Genomic DNA, 19,859 nt, shown 5'->3' on the forward strand with positions numbered 1-19,859 from the left:
CTTGTTTACATGATATAGAAATCCCTGTTGTTCTGTAGAGTTTGTTACTAAAAATGAGGGCAACATGTTTTCAAGTTAAAAGCCACAGGAGCAACTAGTTTGCGGGAGCAAGGAGGTGGCAAAGAATGTAATTGGGGGAGCAAGGATTTTGGAGAGGAGAGCTGGTCTTGTGGTAGCAAGCATGACTTGTCCCCATAGCTGTCTACCTTGGTTGCATATGAATGGGACACTATATGTGTAAGCACTGTGAAATATTCCCCTTAGGGGATGGAGCCGCTCTGGGAAGAGCAGAAGGTTCCAAGTTTCCTCCCTGGCTTCTCCAAGATAGGGCTGAGAGAGATTCCTGCCTGCAACCTTGGAGAAGCCGCTGCCAGTCTGTGAAGACAATACTGAGCTAGATAGACCAATGGTCTAACTCAGTATATGGCAGTTTCCTATGTTCCTATGCTATACACAAATGCCTATAGAGGTAAGGAAATCAATGTTTATTTATGTTATTAAGGAAGCTTGCTTGAAATTTTCAAACTTATTCAGAAAATGTGTCAGATTCCTCTTAGGAAACACTAGTCCCGTTTGGACATGATGCCAAACCAAGAGGGAAACGTGCCATAGGCTTGAGTTTTTGATCATCTGAATGCATGAAGTTTCATCAACCAACTGCGACTCCATTTTAGCTTCCAAACCTGAATTTGAACCCTCAGTTTGTAGTGAGTTTCGCTGCTGAAACCTGAGGTGGGGGAAATGGCTGTATGGACTTTCTTCTTGCTTGAATGACAGCCTGCACAGGCAATTATGGAGGGAGAGAGGGAGGAGCTCTCTCTTTCAGCTCCAGTCCGGCTGAATGCTGCCTCCAGTGCTGCATTCGGACTGAACAGCAGCTCTGTGGACCTTCGGTTTGGAGCAGCAAAACTCCCTACAAACTGAGGGTTTAAATTAGAGTCTCCTGAGTGCAACCTCGGGTCACGCACAGACAGGACTTAAGTTGCATGTGTGCAGACATAATGGTAAGGAAACTGCAGGTCCTGCAACTCCGATCCCCTGTTATGTGCAAATATAGCTATTGTATCGCCCAAATCCTGCTACCACTATAACCTGGGATTTGTGTGAAAGCTCCCCTGCAACCATAGAGGGGTCTGCTCAGAGCAGCCCAGAAATACGTCCATTCTAGGGTGGCCACATTTCTCTCTGGCCACCTCTCGGAGCTGGTGCTCTGCCCTCTGCTGTCTCCTTATTCTTCCTTGCTCTGCCACTGCTTGGCAACATGGATGCCGCTTCCCTAGAGTTCATGCATTTAAAGGGACAGAGCCACACTGGAGCAAGCCCACTTTCCCCTGCATCTTTTGGAACTTACAAATTCCACAGGGGAAAAAGAAAGAAAGAAAAAAGAATGGGAGAACAGGACAGAGATATCAGGGGAGGTCTTCAACAATTCATCACTGCAGCGCTCTGTGCACAAACACATTAAGCCCTAGTAATACAAATAATTGAATGCATATCTGCCCACACACATCTCTATTGCCCTCAGTTCCCACAACCTTCCATTATAAGAATGAAGGCTTTCATTTGGCTTTATTGTCATGCAGGAGGTATATGTCCACACCCATGTCTCTTGTGACACACTGTAAGACTTCTGGGTTCAAGAGACTGCACCAATGTGCCACGGTGCCAGTGCACCAAGGTGTTGATGTGCTATCGAATCATAGTCCAAAGGATCACTCTTGAGTCTACTGTAATGCTTGTTCCACCCATGGATTTAACCAGAACATTCCTAGCTATGTTTCCCCCCACCCCATTATTTGTGAGATATAGGCACACATCATGCTTTCCTGCTAGGACAGGGAAGGACAGCTGGTCTTGTGGTAGGTGGGCATGAATGGTCCCCTTTGTTAAGCAGGGTCTGCCCTGGTTTGCATTTGGATGGGTGATTACCTGTGAGCATGTAAGTTATAGGGCCGTAGCTCAATGGAAAAGCTTCTGTTTGCATGCAGAAGGTCCCCAGTTCACTCCCTCCAAGGGAGAGACTCGTGGCTGGGAATAACTTCTGTTTGAAACCTTAGAGAACCCCTGCCAATCAGTGTAGCATTTTAAAAATTATTTATTTGTCTATGTAAACCACTTCGAGAACTGTTGTTGGTAAGTGGTATATAAACATTGATAGTGACAGTGTTATGCAGGGGCATTGGTCGGTGAGAGGGGGCCCATGTTCGTCCCTCTCTCTGGCGGCCCCCCAGAGTGAAGGAGATAATGAAGAAAATAGGGAGGGATGGTGTTGGAGGGCCCTCAGGAGCTGGGCGCCCATGTTCTTTGAACCCTTTTGCTTTGAACCCTTTTGCCCTCTCACACAACACTAGAACCAGGGGTCACTCCATGAAATTGATTGCCAGGAGGTCTAGGACCAACAAACAGAAGTACTTTTTCACACAACGCGTGATCCACTTGTGGAACTCTCTGCCACAGGATGTGGTGACGGCCAACAACCTGGATGGCTTTAAGAGGGGTTTGGATGACTTCATGGAGGAGAGGTCTATCAATGGCTACTAGTCAGAGGGCTGTGGGCCACCTCCAGCCTCAAGGGTATGCCTCTGAGTACCAGTTGCAGGGGAGTAATGGCAGGAGAGAGGCCACTGTGCGAAACAGGATGCTGGACTAGATGGGCCTTGAGCCTGATCCAGCAGGGCTGTTCTTATGTTCTTATGTTCTTAATTATAGCTACGCCCCTGGTGTCATGACTGCAGCAACCCCAAAAAGGTCAGCCTTGGGAACAGCCAGGGGAGGAGGTTAGCTTGTCACCTGAGTCGTCCTCCTGGCTTGCTGCATTGAGCCAGTTCCCTCTCCTGGAGAACTCCTGGCTCCCACACTCAGAAGCAGCCCCTCCTCCTCAGCTGCCTTGTCTTTAAATGCCCCAGTGCAGAGTCGACAGGACTTAAAGCCGACTTCCAGCCCCGCCCCCTTCCTGACCTCACTTCCTGTGTCCTGCCACACCCAACCTAGCTGCCTCCCTGGAGCTGTTTCCTGCTGCTCTCCCTGCCTTGCCCTCTCAACCCCACTGGGATCCAACCAGCCTGGGCCCTTCTCATCTCCACTGCCCCCTCAAGGGAACGAAAGCCTCAGAGGAGGGATGCCACACCCTTCTCCAGCCTCCACTGAGCCACCCAAGCAACCAGGTAATATGGCACCCTGACAAACAGTAGTAGTAGACAATACAGAGCTCAATGGACCAGTTTTCTGATTTGGTATAAGGCAGCTTCCTAGGTTCCTATGCTCCTACAACATTTCCATGCTGGTATCCAACTGAGGCTCTCTGTAGACTGTAAACATACAATACGGTAGTCCAGGCACTACGTCCACAAGTGTCACAGATGAAAAGATAGATACAGATTTCCTTTTATTAGGAACTCACCCCAGGACGGAATTTCTCACCCCCCACCAATGACTTTTTTGCTTGCTAAAAATGGCAGAAATATTTCGCTCTATTCACATCCCAAGTGCAAATATCCCAAACCTATGCTTTAATGAGGGGAACAGCCTGTAATCTCTCCCCCTCCTTCTAAGGAGGAAGTTTACTATTCGGAGTCAGGTTTCAGAGAGTGGTGAAAGGAGACCTCAGTAGTTCCCCCCTCCGAAGGCCTGACATCCCTTTTGTTTTCAGCCCAGTCTGTAGCCACTGCCATTACTCCTTTCCACCATGGATGGATAATAAGCCCCCTTCTCAGGAACAGAAAAAGCTCTTATACATTTTAATGTGACCTTAGACAGTGCTTTTCAGAAATCACAGGCACATCTGACTACACTTGAGGTTGAATTGAGCTAATGGCATTCACCTCATCTTTAGATGCAAAATTGGAAGATAAAAAGACCTTGATGTGAAAAGGAAAGGGGAGGGGAGGGAGGGGGGAAGAGAAGCAGATTAGAGATATTGCTTAAAAATCTTATGATTGCTAGTTGATAACGAAATGTCTCCTCTTTCTGGGGGAAAAAACCCTCTGGGCTTGCAAGATGTCCTCACGCTTTTTATTTTTAATGATAGAATCTTTTTTATTCCCTGGCCAAAGAAATTTCAATGTTGCTGCATATGTGACCAGGAGATACGCTGACCTTTAGCAAATCTTATTTTTAAAATCTGATGGAACAGTTATTGCAATATTCCATCCCTGTAAGATTAAAAAAGGAGCTTTCTTCCTCTGTAATCAGAAGTGGATTAAATTTATTAAAGGTGCAGTAACTCTTTTTTTCCCTCCTTCCCAAAATGACACTTGCCAGTCATACTCCATTATAAAAAGCTATTTGAAGATGTCGTTTCTTCCTGTTGTTTCTTTTTTTCTTCTTCCCAAAGCTATACTAAGATATTAGAAGATGACTGGGATACAATTATTGGTTGAGTAAAGATATTTGATGCTAACACGAGAAGGGCAGCAAGGATGAAAAAACAGCGGAGAAATTAATAATAACGATAAGCAACGAGAGGTAAAAAGAGGGAACTTTTGTAGAAATACGATGAATAGAATTACAACTGAAGGACCAAAGTTGAACGAAGAATTGGAAAGGTGCATTGGCTGTAGAGGAAAGCTCCCCAGCAAAGAGGTGGTTGGCTTGCATACAATTCTGCTTCTATTTTAAAACAGAACAGCTTGCAGCTGCAAAACCAATTGCTCAATAATATATTGTTTGCCTTTCACTGCGAGCCAATCGTGTGCTTCCTTGTTGTCCAAGGACAAGTAGTGGTAACCAGCTTTACCCCACAGAATGGGGGTGGGGGTTTGCATTGAACTGTTTTGAGACCCACCTCCCTCTTTCAAGAAGGAACTGATTAGGACTACCCAGAACAATCCCAAATAAATGAATAGGGATGTGGGGGAAGGATAGACAAAAGCACGCACTCAGATAAGTGTGTGTGTGTGTGTGTGTGTGTGTGTGTGTGTGTGTGTGTGACAGAGAGACGGTACGGTACGGTACAGTAAGGTATGGTATGGTATGGTGTCAAAAGAACCAGATAAACAGTCTCAACAGGAAATGGGTGCTGTTTTAATTTTATCTTTACATTTATATCTCACTCTTCCTCCAAGGACCCCAGAGTGGTGTACTTGGTTATGTTTATCCTCACAACAACCCTGTGAGATAGGTTAGGTTAGGCTGGAAGATAAAAGACTGGTCCAGAGTCACCCAGTGAGTTGCATGGCTGAATGGGGAGACTTGGGTCTTCCTAGTCCAGCCACTACATCACACTGGCTCTCCTTCTTCTTCTTTCAGCACTCTTCCTGCAATGCCTGAAGGACCTCCCACCATCCTTGGCCTTGTCCAAATAAGTGGTATAATACACAAAAACTGTTAAATGGTTCAGGTGTGGAGGAAACATTAAATCTCACTGATACCCAAAGGCTTTAAAAACTGCACAGTATGTTAATAGACCATAGATGGTTAATATTAGGGATGTGCAAATTGATTCAGGTACAAATCTAGCTGATTTGGGTGATTTGGAGACAAAACAAATCACTTCTGTGGTCCATTGGCTAGATTTGGGTCCAAATCGAATCGTGCCTGATTCTATTTGAATTAATTCGAGATTCAGATCCCTCCTATTAATTCCTTCAGATTCCCAGCTTTCATTTAAAAGAAAAAGCTAAGTGCTGGCCCTTGTAGAAGTGGAGTTATGGAGCAAAAGGTTTGGTCACTATTTTTCAAGTGTTTAGATTCTTTGGTGTATAATAATCCCCCTCAATGAATCTCTATGAGGATTCATTACACACCTTCATTTCTTCTATTCATTTTGACTGTCTTTTTGACAGTGCCAACTGTCAACTGCCATGTGCCAACTACACCCCACTCCCACCTGCAAGGCGGTGGGGTACTACTCAGTTTATGTTCTAGGATTCCCCCTCCCCCAAGTGTTTGAGCTCTATGGTGTCTAATAACCTTTCCTCATAATGAATCCCTATGAGGATTCATTACACACCAAAGAGTCTAAACAACTAAAATATTCCTAAAATATAAACTGAGTACCCAGTGGGTTGGGGAGTAGTTGGAAAATGGGCTGCCACTCATTCCCCACCCCCACCTGCAAAACAGTGGGGTCAAAATGAACAGAAGAAATGAAGGTGTGTAATGAAGACACCAAAGAATATAAACACTTCAAAAATACCTAAAAAATAAACTGAGTACTCCTGTGTGTGTGTGTTGCAGGGGGTGTAGTTGACACATGGCAGTTGGTACTGTCCAGTAATGGTCAAAATGAACAGAAGAAATGAAGGCATATAATGAATCTTCATAGGGATACATTATGGGGAAAAGTTATTAGACACCAAAGAATTTAAACATTTGAATATTCCAAAGAATTAAAATGAGTACCCCACTGCCTTGCAGGTGAGGGGTGGGGGGCGGGGGGCAGGCGTGTAGTTGGCACATGGCAGTTGACAGTTGACATTGTCCACCGTCAGTCAAAATGAACAGTAGAAACAGTAGAAAGGCGTGCAATGAATCCTCATAGGGATTCATTATGAGGAAAAGTTATTATACGCCAAAGAATCCAAACTCTTGAAAAATAATGACTGCACATTTTGCTCCGTAACTCCACTTCTACAAGGGCTAGAACTTAGCTTTTTTAAAAAAAATGGAAGCTGAGGATCCATGTTAGGGTTAGTATATGGCAACTTTGAATCCCCATTGTTTCCTATGGTGGAAATGTTCAAAATTAGTAAAAACTAAAAATAAATTCATTAAAAGTCAACCAAGTGTCCCACTGCCATGAAATCTGGGTGGTAGGTGGCACACATGGGGACCTACCCACTACCCAATTTGGTGCCCCTAAGACCTTGTTAAGTGGTCCGAATCAGTCTGAATCTGAATCAAAGCAAAGCAAATACAAATTGAATCTGGGGTGATTGAGGGGGGTAGATTTGGGCACAAATCAAATCAGATGAATTGATTTATGCACATCCCTAGTTAATATGAATTAGTTAGCCTGTAATGAGCCTGCTTTAATAGCAGCAAAGAGTTGCATTTCCCCCCATTTTGGTTTAAGTAAGGGTTTTTATGTGATAATTACAGTTATTGCTTGATTATATGATTGCATGAAACATCTTGGATGGAGCCAGAGTGGCTTAACCTCTCCCAAACTATCCCCTTCTGCATGCACCTTTTCCCTCCCAGACCTAGCATCTCTCTCTTTCCTGTCCAGGTTTCATTTCTTTGGCTGGTACATAAACCTCATGAAGGACTGTCTTGTTCCAACCATGAAGGCCACAACTGAAGATCATGCTAAATAGGAGCCAGGCATGATGACAGATAATTAAGGTCTTCTCATGATCTGGGAGAAGAGCTTCTGCCAGGTTCTGTCAGGTTTACTGAGCCCATTCTCCCCACGGACGATCCTGCCTGGAACCCTGGGCGGATGGATTGGCCACCCACATGACTGGCGGCTCCATCACGGAGATGGCAGGGGTGGTAGGGATTGGGGTCCGGCTGGCCCCTGGAAGTTCCAGGATGCCACGTGCAAGTGTGTGGGGCATCCTGGAGAGACGCCCGAGGCTGAGAGGCTGTTTGAAGACTCCTGGTTGGGAGTCTACTCGTGTGTTGCTGCGCACCGCGGCAACACACAAGCAACCAAATGGGGTTAACAGAGTGCTTGCTCCATTAACCTAATTTAAGGGAAGGGTGTTTTAGGCAGGCTAGCTGCCTTGGGAGCACCAGGCTCACCTGCAAGCCCGATCATTCCCATGATCAATGGAAAGCAAGCTAAGCTCCCTTAGCCCGCTTTCCGTTGATCGTGGGAACAATCTCAGTGTATTGTAGAATAACTTTGATTCATAGAATGCAGTAACTTGTGATTTTACTGCATTGTGGGTGGTTTCATTTGTCATGTGAAAATGTCAGGGGAAAGTCACTTTCTGGTGAGTTTATCAATCAGGCGTGGCCATTACCAACAGGTCTTGCTATAAACAGTATAAAATATTGAGTTTCCCTGAATAGAAAATGACTCTGAATTTAAGATGACCCTCTTAAAAATATAGGTTAAATAGGTAAATACCTGTATTTGTGCTAAACGCCACCTAATGGCACAGCGGGGAAATGACTTGACTAGCAAGTCAGTGGTTGCAGGTTCAAATCCCCGCTGGTACCTATATCAGGCAGCAGCGATATAGGAAGATGCTGAAAGGCATCATCTCATACTGTGCGGGAGATGGCAATGGTAAACCCTTCCTGTATTCTACCAAAGACAACCACAGGGCTCTGTGGTCGCCAAGAGTCAACACTGACTCGACAGCCCACTTTACCTTTACCTGTATTTACCTGAGCGGAAGAGGACTTCCCAATTTCTAATATCAAAGAACTTGTGGGGGTGAGGCTAGTCTTGGATTCAGGTGAATGTGGTAAGATGAATTCACAGTCACTCAATGGGAAAGAATAAAAACCAGGATAATGATGATGGCGGGGGGGGGGAGATTTTTAAACACCACTTTTCAATAAAAGATTCTCAATGCAGTTTACACAGAAAAAGGAATAAGATGGTTCCCTATCCCCAAAGGGCTCACCATTTGAAATCCAAGGATGCAACTTGTTTTTCTTGAGTAGCGTATACGATCAACCTGTGGCATAGAAAACGGCGTTTTGAAACTGAAGAGGTAATTCAAAAGCACTTTTATTATTTGCTATGTGGTCAGGGTGGACAGGGGAGGAGGTAGGTGTTCAGAATTTTTTTTTAATATAGGTGGACCTCATTGTCTGTCAGAGTTCTGTTCCCACAGATTACCGCGGGTAACAAAACCACGGATAATGAGTCATTGAAGTCTATGAGATCACAGGGGTTAGGTTCTCGGGCATCCCCCCCCCCAAGCCTGGAAAATCACCTTAAAAGGCAAAAATGGGACAAATAAAGTGCCCTACCATGGTAAGACCCCTCCATGGCTCTCCTGGCATCCAGCAATGTCCCCTCAAAGCCCCCCAAAAGTCTCAAATGGGAGGAATTGTGGATTTCCCCCTCTTTTCCCACACAGTGCTGTGGGAGTGTTGAGACTAAGGAGAGCCTAAAGCAATTTCTTGTTGTAGGCTGCCCAGCCCTGTTTGGATTCAATAGAGGGGGTGGGGTAGGAAGTGGGTCAGAACAAGCCTGGGATTGCAGATGCCGCCAAAATTACTGAGACAACTACGGATCGGTGATCTTCTAACTCTCAAATAAACTGTAAGTTATTTGCCTGCCTTTGCTTCCCCAAATAAATATGATGTGCTGGAAGTGGAGGACCATTCTGCACTAGATTCCCCAATTGCTCTGGAAGATGAGCTGGCAACAAGAAGTGCACATTAAAGAAAATAACCCCATCAGCGGTCTTGAGCTGCCTGAGAGTAAGCTGGTCTGAAAGGGTGGAGATTCTGGAGAAAGAAACTGCAGATTTCCTTGTTACAGAGAACGCCCTCTGTCTAGGGCCATAGGTTAGGAGTTTTTTTTAGGGGAAAAAGATTTTCGTTCCCTAGAGGTGATCCAGTCTTCAGAGTTTCATGCTGTGTCCCCAGTGCTGCTCTCCATATGGAGTCGGGGACAGTCTCCTTAAAGTAGAGTTGCCATATTCTGGCTTTCCAAATCCAGATACCTAATTTGAATATTATGTAAATTGGCTTGAAAATAATTTTTGAGCAGAATAGTGACTGCACATAGAGCTTAGCTTTTTAAAAAAGAAAGAAATCTGAAATCTGGGTGAAGCTGGGTGGTCTAAGCAATCTGGGTGAGATGCTTAAAATCTGGGTGAAACCCAGAATTCCGGGGGGCATGGCAACTCTACCTTAAAGGCAGAAGCCCGATTAAATAAGATCAGTTTCTGACTCAAACTAATGTTTAGCTCTACAGGACTAGCCCCTTTAACTCTGATTGACAGCTTCTTTGCAGGTTGGATGAGAGTTTTAGAAGAGAAACTCCAGAATTGTGGATTCTTCCCCCAAGTCCTGCTGTCTCTGGGCTATTTTAAGGCAAAGGAGACCATAAAACAACACATTTGAAACATGGATTTGCAAAGAGACAGGAGTCTGACCGCCTGTTGTCTGGTGGTTGGAAATCTTAGTAAAGATTTCTTTCCAGAAAAATATCTTTACAATCTTGTGACATCAAAGTACCAGGGAGCTTTCACCCTAGCCCGATTTCATGCACTGCCATCAGTTGTACAGGAGAGGAGTCACCTCCCAATTCCTTATGCAGATCTGATTTGTCCCTGACAGGTAGGAGAGTTTGAAACTGTGGACCATGTAATATTATATTGCCAGTTTTATAGAGACATTCAGTTTCTTTTTATAACCCCAATTTTAAAGAAATTTCGAGGCAGGTCAGATAAATTTTATACCTCTCTTCTTCTTTGAGACTCCAACATGGACATTACTCTTAATGTTGCAAAATTTTGCTCCAGGGCCTGCTCCATTAGGAATTAGATGGTTAAAGCTGTAATTTGATTCCCTGGGGAAATGATGGTCTCTGAGTATTGATTTAGTGTATCCGTAATATTGTAAATGGATGTGATGCAAGCTATAAGCGTATTGGTTTTTCTGTAACTCTGCATTTCCCCCCTTGTTTCTGTTTCTCTTTCTTTTTGTTTTCTGGTCTCAGACCACAATAAACTGAATCTGAATCTGAAGTGTAACAGAACACCAGCTATTTATTGAAATCTATTGATTGGAAGGTAACCTGAAATAGTGCCATTGTTAAAGATGAATGAACAGTTTTAATTTTATTTCAGGGTATAAAAAAGCTTGGCCTTCTTAGGTTGTCATTGGGATGTCTTTGACATCTGGAATGATTAATAAATCATACACACTCACTTTTAGATGAACTTTAAATAAAAAAGGAAGATAATGTAAGCAGTGCTAGTTACTCTAGGTTGGGATTTAAGATTACAGCATTTAGTAAGATTATATATTTGATGAACACGGCGAGGTGGTGCGTGTCAGCCTTTGAAGGTGTTACCTTGCTTAGCAAGTAAGTATTAGCAACATCTCAACCCCTACCAAGATTAATGTCAACAGAATCACGAGGGGCATTAACACAGCACTACTGTCAGCATGCTGGCAACAGTTCAAGAAGTCTAATACCTCTAACATTTGATGATGGGTGGAAATTGGTCCATATATTGTGCACAAGGGGGTCTAAATTATGTTACGGATCAGGCCAAACGAATCATGCATTCCTCTAGTGATCTGGTAACATGTCCTGCTAAAGGATTTTTGGGTTTTCCAAATGCACATTTGCTTGGTGCTTAGGAAGCAGAATTTCATATTAACTTGCCTAGTATTCATACATTTCTCTCCAAACACTAAAATATTCAGAATTTCATTACATTACTTTCAGTCATCAAAGTCCAAGTCTGATCATCTTTCAGAGGTGTTGTCAAGACCTTTTTATTTGCTGTGGCAAGCTGAGGCAAAACCATTGGAGGGCTGAGGGTGTCTTCTGTTACAGCTGTTTTTAAAAATTGGATTTGAACAGGGCAGTTTATATTCAGTTTGAATCCTCTGTCATCCTCTTTGACCCTTCAGGTTGCTATGGGGGTATAAATGTAAATAAACACAGAAGATAGAAATGAACAACATTATTGGATCCAGTTTCCTATTAAGATGCCATTTTGACAGCATTTATCATGCAGTGCAAGCTTTGGTACAGGTACACACCAGGACAAGTATCTGTATTCAAAAAACAGATGGTTAGAACTCTCAGAAAGGCCATATCAAATAATATGTGCTCATAGATTTTACTTTGTATGTGTGAATGGGGACAGTAGCAGCTTGTCTTCATGAGCTGGGGAGGGGGGCAAATGAGGAGCAGCTGCCTTTGGTTCCCATCAGCTTTGGTTAAGACTTTCTATCCAACCCCACCTGCTCCGGTATTAACAAAATCTGCACTGCCTGCAAGCTGGTCATTTATCAGGTAGGGATGTGCGAGCCAGCTCGCATCGAGCCGGGCCCAACACCGAGCCGGCCCGGTTCGGGTGGTCCAAGTTCAAACAGGACCGCCCCCAGTTCTAAGAACCAGTTTGCAGCCTGGCTCAGGGGGTATCCTTGCAAAGGGGAATCCAGCTAGGTTTCTAAGTAAAGGGGGATTCCCTAGTCTAAGACAGGGGGGTGGGGACAGCAGCAGAAGGGGAATATTTAGCTTTAGTTTCCTGCTGGCGGGGAGAGTGGAGATGGTGGAGATGGCCACACTGACATCGGAGGCGGCAGCGGGGGCTCCTCCAACCCCCACCCTGGCCTCCCAAATGACAGGCCGGGCCACTGCGGTCCAGTTTGGGCTGCTGCACACCCACAGAGGCCCTTTTTGTAACCTCTGCACATGCACAGAGGCCATTTGTATCACCATGTTTGTGCAAATGGCCTCTGTGCACATGCAGAGGTCACAAAAAGGCAGCCGGCATGGCCAGTCATTTGGGAGGCTGGCGGGGTGGTGGTGGTTTAGAGGAGCCCCTGCCACCGCCTCCAATGTCTCTGTGGCCACCTCCACTGTCCCTGCCAGAGGGAAACTAAAGGAAAATATTACCCTTTCCCCACACAGCCTCTTAGGCAAGGGAATGCCCCTTTACTAGCTGGATTCCTATATACAAGTTGCCTGTCCTTCACAGTGTGAACACCGTGGTCTTACAATCTGAAAATTAAGTGACAGCTACATTTAAGCACAAGCATGTGTTTGAATCCACAAAGGTCTGTTTTTTTTGGGGGGGGAGGTATGACCTAGCCACCTAATGGTGCAGCGGGGAAATGACTTGACTAGCAAGCCAGAGATTACAGGTTTGAATCCTGAAACACCGATACCAGGCAGCAGTGATATAGGAAGATGCTGAAAGGCATCATCTCATACTGCACGGGGGAAGGCAATGGTAAACCCCTCCTGTATTCTACCAAAGACAACCACAGGGCTCTGTGGGCGCCAGGAGTCGACACCGACGCGACAGCACACTTTACTTTATGTCCTATGTATACTGACTTTAAAAAGAGAGAGAACACAGTTTATGGCGGCGGTGGGGGGGGGGGGGGTAGCAGGGGTTAACACGCAACATGATTTTCAGGACATGAATATCCCTGCCCCTCATTTCCTCTTTCTCAGGACAGAGCATTCTGCCTTAGAAAGAGAAGGTATCCAGCAACAGTGACACTTTTAAACCCGTGAAATCTGATGTATTTTTCAGCATTATGATTATGATTGATTGAATGAGGAAAACATTTCAGGGGAAAATAACCCAATTCCCCCCTGAAATAGGATTCTGTGTAGCGCACCAAAATTAAAACCAATAATGTAGGATTGTATCCTGACCCTACTACACATGGAAGGAAGATTCATCACATGAAGTTCCCTTCCCCCTTCAGTTGACATCAGCTCTCCTCTGGTTCCCCACAAATCCCCTCCTGCAGTTGGGTGACTCACTGGCACAGGATGGGATGTGACACGGGTGGCCTCCAAGACAGGGTGGGGGAAATCAGCAAAAATAGACAATGGCCTCATTTAACTTACTGGACAAGTAGATTTCTATGTTCGTCATTTGTGTTCTAAAGTGAAAGAAAAACTCAGCATTTAAAAAAGCATAATTTCTTCTCTGTGGCCTGTATACAATTTTTACTTAAGGCAGCTGAGTGGGTGTTTATATAAGCCTTCTTGCCTTAACCAGAAGCTCATTTTTTAAAATGAGGATGGGACAGTCAGATGAAAGGGTTTCTTTACATAGGCAAAGATACTGGCTCAGATACTGACTAATGTTGCACACATGAAACGATGTTTTGCTCATGCAAAGGGATATGGGGTGATTTTCAACAAAACCTTTCTCACTGCTGCCCTTCAGTGCCCCTCCGAATATGTCTGAGGGTTGGGGGACCTTCAGGGACATATTTTAGGGGACATCAGAGGAAGCAGAGGGAAGGGGGGGGCAATGAAAAATTCTTTTCTTTCTCTTGCATGAATAAAACGTTCTTCTGCACATCCCATGACATTAATCTGTTATCTGTTATCTGTTGTCATGTTTTTATGCTTGTTTATATGTTTTTAGCTTGATGTTTTTATTGCTTGATGTTTTTACTGCTTTTATTGTATGTTTTAATTTTTGTAAACCGCCTTGGGGTTTTCTTTTAACGAAAGGCGGTATAGAAATGTAAAAATAAATAAAAAAATAAATAAAATTAAGTCAGTATGTGACCTGCTGTTTAAAAAGAAGCTAACCTTTTCATATACTTTATACAATACTGTGATAAAAAGAACAAGTCTCGCATGCACACATTTCATAACCTGCAATAAATTTTCTTCAATCTTTACGTATCTTTAGAGGAAGGAAGTTGACACTTGACAGTCTGGGGGTTAATATCTTAATGTGGAAGCTTCAGCCACACATGATTGTAATTATGCAATTCTAGCATCTCTTATTTGCATTTTGGCTGGCTTTTTTTTTTTTTTTTGCAAACTTTGTCCTAGTGGAACTTCAGAAACTTGCTTCTACCAGATTATACCCTTCACTGCACATGAATCTTCATCCCTAGATATTTTATCCAGTAGATGGTATAAGTGTATACACACACATGCACTCACACACCCACACACACACTCCTGAGATGTTTGTTAAAAAAAGTATAATTATTTGCTTAAGATGCGTGAAGTGCCCCAGCAATTTTAAGCTGGTTAATTTAAATTTTAAACTACACATTTCAAGCCTCTAATCACTTTGAAAGTGAAGTGGTTAAAGCCAAATGTGAAGTGTAGCAGCAACACTGAAATTGTTTAGGAATGGAGTAAAGAGCTGTGGATGGGTTTGGCTATTTAAAAAAGAAATAACAGAAGCAGCAATATTGTAACACTGTTATAGTAATATTAATAATATGATGACGATGATGATAATAACAACAACAATATTTTATATTATAATAAGGTGATTATAATGGCATGTTCCACCACCATCGGAAGTCCATTGATGGCAACATGAGAGAGGCTTTTCTGAGGTGGCAGCATGTGCAACTCCTTGCCATGGGAGGTTAGAATGGCTCCTTCACTGCTAGTCTTCTGCTGGTGGTTAAAAACCCCACTTATTCCACCTGGTTTGAGTTTGTGGTTCCTGACATCTTCAAATTGCCTACTTTGGCTGCTCTATTTCTGGCTTCAGTGTTTCTTCCCCACTTGTTTTCAGTTGCTTTAATTGTTGTTAGCTACCTCAGGTGCATCCATTTTAGGAAGGAAAAGATGGGCTAAATATATATTTAACATGAATAGATCAATCAGTCAATCGATCTATGGATTCTTAGATTTCATGTGATCTAGACTTGGTTAAAACTGCGCAATCAAAACTGTGGAGAGTAAAAAACAAAAAACAAAAAATGAGAGCAGAAGCCATTATTAGCTTTGGATGTTCAATTGGGGGTGGGGGGGAAGCTACCCTGGAACTTTTTGTGAAGGAGCACAATACAAACCTTTCAAATAAATAAATAAATAAATCACGGAGAGCTGGTCTTGTGGTAGCAAGCATGAATTGTCCCCTTTGCTAAGCAGGGTCCACCCTGGCTGCATTTGAATGGGAGAACACATGTGACGACTGTAAGATATTCCCCTTAGGGGATGGGGACACTCTGGGAAGAGCACCTGCATGCTTGCCTGCGGAAGGTTCCAGGTTCCCTCCCTGGCATCTCCCAGGATTGGGCTGAGAGAGACTCCTGCCCTTGGAGAAGCCGCTGCCAGTCTGTGCAGACAATACTGAACTAGATGGACCAATGGTCTGACTCGGTATATGGCAGCTTCCTATGTGCCCCCCATTTTTCTGGTGCTGCCACTGCTTGAAACTGCACGCAACCATCCTTAGCCCCATGTACACACTAATAGAGCTGTTGTGCAAGCATGTCCCCAGTGCAAAGGAATTGCACATAGATGTATGTGCCATCTTCATTGCAATGGACGATTGACCCCTGCATGATATAGGGTTGCTAACTGGGCATGCTAAGGGTTGCCACAAGTGTTCCCTCTATCAGGGATTTCCAGATGTTGTTGACTACAACTCTTAGAATCCCCAGCTGCAGTGGCTTTTGCGTGGGGATTCTGGAAGTTGTAGTCAACAAAAGCTGGGTATCCTTGTTAGAGGGAACACTGGGTATTCCAGAGGGAAAAGCTGGGTATCCCTGTTAAGAGGTTGAAACATGCTACCTGGGCATGTTTCAACCAAACAAAAAGGTGGTGGGTTTGGAGGTTGGGTCTTTTGACACCAGTACAACAAAGATGCAAGAGGCAAGGTCAATTGGGTGCAATGCCTATGAAATGATAGTTGCTCTTTCTCTAAGTCTTGCATTTGGCATCTCCCCTTTGACTCCAAGCCTAGGCAGACAGGCAGAAACACAGGTGGATTTCTGCAGAAGTGCAACTGTTTTTCTTTTTAGTTTGGCTTCCATGTGAGGTGGAGAACAGTTCTGAATCTCAATAGATTTAACATGTAGTGAGTATTTACATATGCAAATGTCTAAAGGCCATGGGTGGGCCTCCCCCCCCCACTTCTCCGAGTGGCTGCAAAGTCCTATGCTGACCTTGGATATGCTGGGATAAAAGGCCCTCTGTGACTTCAAGCTTTTGAACCGGAATTCACTCCACAATTCATCTCTAGCTGCAAAACAACATGTGCTGGCATTCAGCTCCCAGGAGCTCCTTTTGGAACCATCTGAACACTGGCATTGTTCAAAAAGGCAGGGGGCGGCCATGTTCACCAAGGGTGTCTAATTGCTTAGTATTATGCATATACATTTTTTTTTGGCCTGGCTTTCTGTTCTTTTACTCTGTGTGTGTGTGTGTGTGTGTGTGCATGTACAAGCACACACACGCACAATGTATGCACATTAGAAATGTATATACATACACAAGCGCACAATGCATGCCTTCCATAGGCATTTCCACAGAAGGCTTAAAATCATTTTGTGCTGCGATCAGGCAACAGTGCAAAAGCAAAAACAGCTTTGGCTATAATGCCTATAAGACGTTGCTTTTGGCTTCTCCCTAAAGAACAAGCATCGCATAATAGTGAAGAGCCTGAACAGTGAACCACAAAGTTCCATGGACAAAATGCCACCTCTGCTGTGAACTCACTGTAGGCAGAACTAGACGATGTACCTATTGCGTGACTGGGGCCTGTGCATAGAAGTCACATTTGTGAGGGACCCTAATTTGGACTGGGACTGCAGCTGAGAAAGGGGGCTTTAACCCTTGTTACAGTTCTGATTGTTGATTGTTGTTATCCAAGGACGGGAGGATTCCACTGAATTCCAGCCTTTTCCATATGTGATCTCTCACTCCCAGTAGTAGCCCATCCTAATGAGCCGGGTGTGTATGTGTGTGTGTGTGGGGGGCAAACAAGGCTCAGCTGCCTCTGGTTCTTGGCAGTTTGCACCTCTCTCTCCCCCATCCCACCCCACCCCAGCATTAACGAGAGCCATGCAGCCTGCAGGCTGGGCATTCGTCAGGTAGAGCTGTGCAGGCTGGTTAATCATTGACCAACCCCGGAGGTGTACCTAGATAATTTTGGAGCCTGGGTCTAAAGTCCTTTGGAGCCCACCCCCACCCCCAGCTGTGAGTTAAGCATCATTCCCTTACACACACACACACATGCACACACCCGTGACACACACAGTATTTTTAAACACGTGGTTTCTCAAGGGCACAAACAGCAACTGAACTCACAAGAATGTAAGAATATAAAACAGGTCTATTTATGCAAATATGCATTAGCAGAAACATTTCAATACACAACTTAATGTGTTCCCATCCCACATTTTTCTTTCCCCACTTCTCCCTCTGCCTCTAAAGCGTGGCGTAGTGCTGGACTAGGACTGGGGAGACCCGAGTTCAAATCCCCATTCAGCCATGAGACTTGCTGGGTGACTCTGGGCCAGTCACTTCTCTCTCAGTCTAACCTACTTCACAGGGTTGTTGTGAGGAGAAACCTAAGTATGTAGTACACCGCTCTGGGCTCCTTGGAGGAAGAGAGGGATATAAAATGTAAAGTAAAATAAAAATAAAATAAAGCAGAGGTCACACTCAGTCGCCTGGTGCAGGTCACAGTCACGCTTGGCCTCCCAGTGCACTGCAGGCCGGCTGCATGGTGACCACACCACCCGGGAGAGACTAAAGAGGATTTGGGGTCCCCCAAGGGATGTGGAGGCCCAGAAGTCCAGGGGTAAGAGTGCCTCTGACCAGCTCACACCGTTCAACCTGATGAAGGGCCAACCTGCAGGCAGTGTGGTTCTTGTTAACACTGGAACAGGGTGGGATGAGAGAGAGAGAGAGAGAGAGAGAGAGAGAGAGAGAGAGAGAGAGAGAGAGAGAGAGAGAGAGAGGCATAACTGGGACTGTCAGGAGCCAGAGGTTACTGCATCTCATTTGGCACCCCCCTGCAGGGGCGTAACTATAATAGGGCAAGGAGAGACAATTGTCTGGGGGCCCACTGCCTTGGGCCCCCCCCCAGAGGCAAGTCACATGACTGACTCCCCCAGCCACACACCCACCCGGGCTTCCTTCAGTTGTATTCATCCTCCAAAATTGATGTGAGTGTTAAGACCTGGAGCTACCAGAACAGCATGTCTTTCTCGAGTACCATTAAATGACTTGCATCGGCCACAATTTACAAAGCCTTTAAAAAAATAATTTAGATGTTCTATTGTGGCAGACGGAGAGAGAGCTGAGCTTCAATGAGGGGGGAGTCATTTTAAAATCTTGTCTCTGGGCCCACTCCAACCTTGCTACACCCCTGCCCCCCGACTCATTAGGAGAAGCCACTACTAGTCACTGGGGATGATAGGAGTTGTATTCTGGGTACCCAAGTTTAAGAACCCTTGCACATTAATATATAATTTATTGATTCCAGTGGAATTTAGGCATGCTAATTTTCTTTGGCTTGCTTTCTGCAAACTTTTCATTTTACTTCCACTGTTCATGTTTCCTAATACCCTTGTTGTATTACATACCCTGATGTGCCCAAGACATCAGGCAGCAGTAAAGCAGCTTATTAGAAAAGCAGAACTCCTTATTAGACAGATTTGTGCCACACAATTAATTATTTTGACTTTTGTTGTCTCTTCTGCTCTCCCTCCTCCGCTCGCCCAGTATTAAACACAGTTTAAGTTGTTGATAACATTATCCAACGAACATTTTAAAAAAACATTCAGCAGGCTTGGCAGACGGAAGTGAATATCTTTTAAAGTGATAATAGACGCAATTAATTTGGCGCAGTTTAAAATAAGAAAAGCGATGGTAAAACTGAATTAGTGATGTGTAATTGGAAACGCATATAGAATGATGCGATTTACGGGGTAATTCAGTGACAACGGAAAACGGAAGCGCATGGATCACAATTAAAACAAGGGGCATAGAACTTGTAGCTTGGCCTGAATAGCTTGAAGAGTGTTTCATTGTAAGAACAATTAATGGAAGGTGGAGAACTACATTTTTTAAAAAAAACCCTGTGAAGGCTGAACCAGAGATGAGTGACAACAATCATATGAATTCTCTTTATACAGCGTGTCCCTATGCAAATAAGGCTTATAAGCAGAGTAAAACCTTAACTCATGCTGGCAATGCAAGCGGTTCTGTTGCCTTTATTTCATCTTTGTAGTCCCATAATAAACAGCTGCTATATGAAATGTTAATACCCTCACGGAGCTTGATAGGGTTTAACCTCGCGCGTCTGCTTTTGACACCAAAAGACATTTGAAAGACAGTGGAAAATTTGAGACTGTTCAGCAGGTACTAAGCAGTTTTAACCCAGCTGCCCCCTTCCCCCATCCCCGACTTCCAGAAGATACTTTATTGAATGCTGATGCTAAGAGCTGAGTGGAGAATGAGCAGCAACCTATATGGGGCTCAAGGACAGTATCTGAGGAGTTTCCAAACCAGTTTT

The 19,859-nt window shown here is 44.3% G+C and overlaps 1 long non-coding RNA gene across 2 annotated transcripts; it reads left to right on the forward strand.

Moving 5' to 3' along the window:
* The first annotated feature begins 2,981 nt into the window (after positions 1-2,981).
* On the forward strand, positions 2,982-7,691 carry LOC128339544 (uncharacterized). 2 transcript variants are annotated; one of them, XR_008313081.1, is made up of 3 exons: positions 2,982-3,164; positions 4,334-4,464; positions 7,172-7,691. It is a non-coding gene; the product is annotated as an uncharacterized LOC128339544 (long non-coding RNA). The 2 variants fall into 2 exon arrangements; XR_008313082.1 differs by lacking the exon at positions 7,172-7,691 and having other exon boundaries at positions 4,334-4,675.
* Positions 7,692-19,859: the final 12,168 nt, after the last annotated feature.

This window comes from Hemicordylus capensis, chromosome 1, assembly GCF_027244095.1.
Source record: "Hemicordylus capensis ecotype Gifberg chromosome 1, rHemCap1.1.pri, whole genome shotgun sequence".
Lineage (NCBI taxonomy): Eukaryota > Metazoa > Chordata > Lepidosauria > Squamata > Cordylidae > Hemicordylus > Hemicordylus capensis.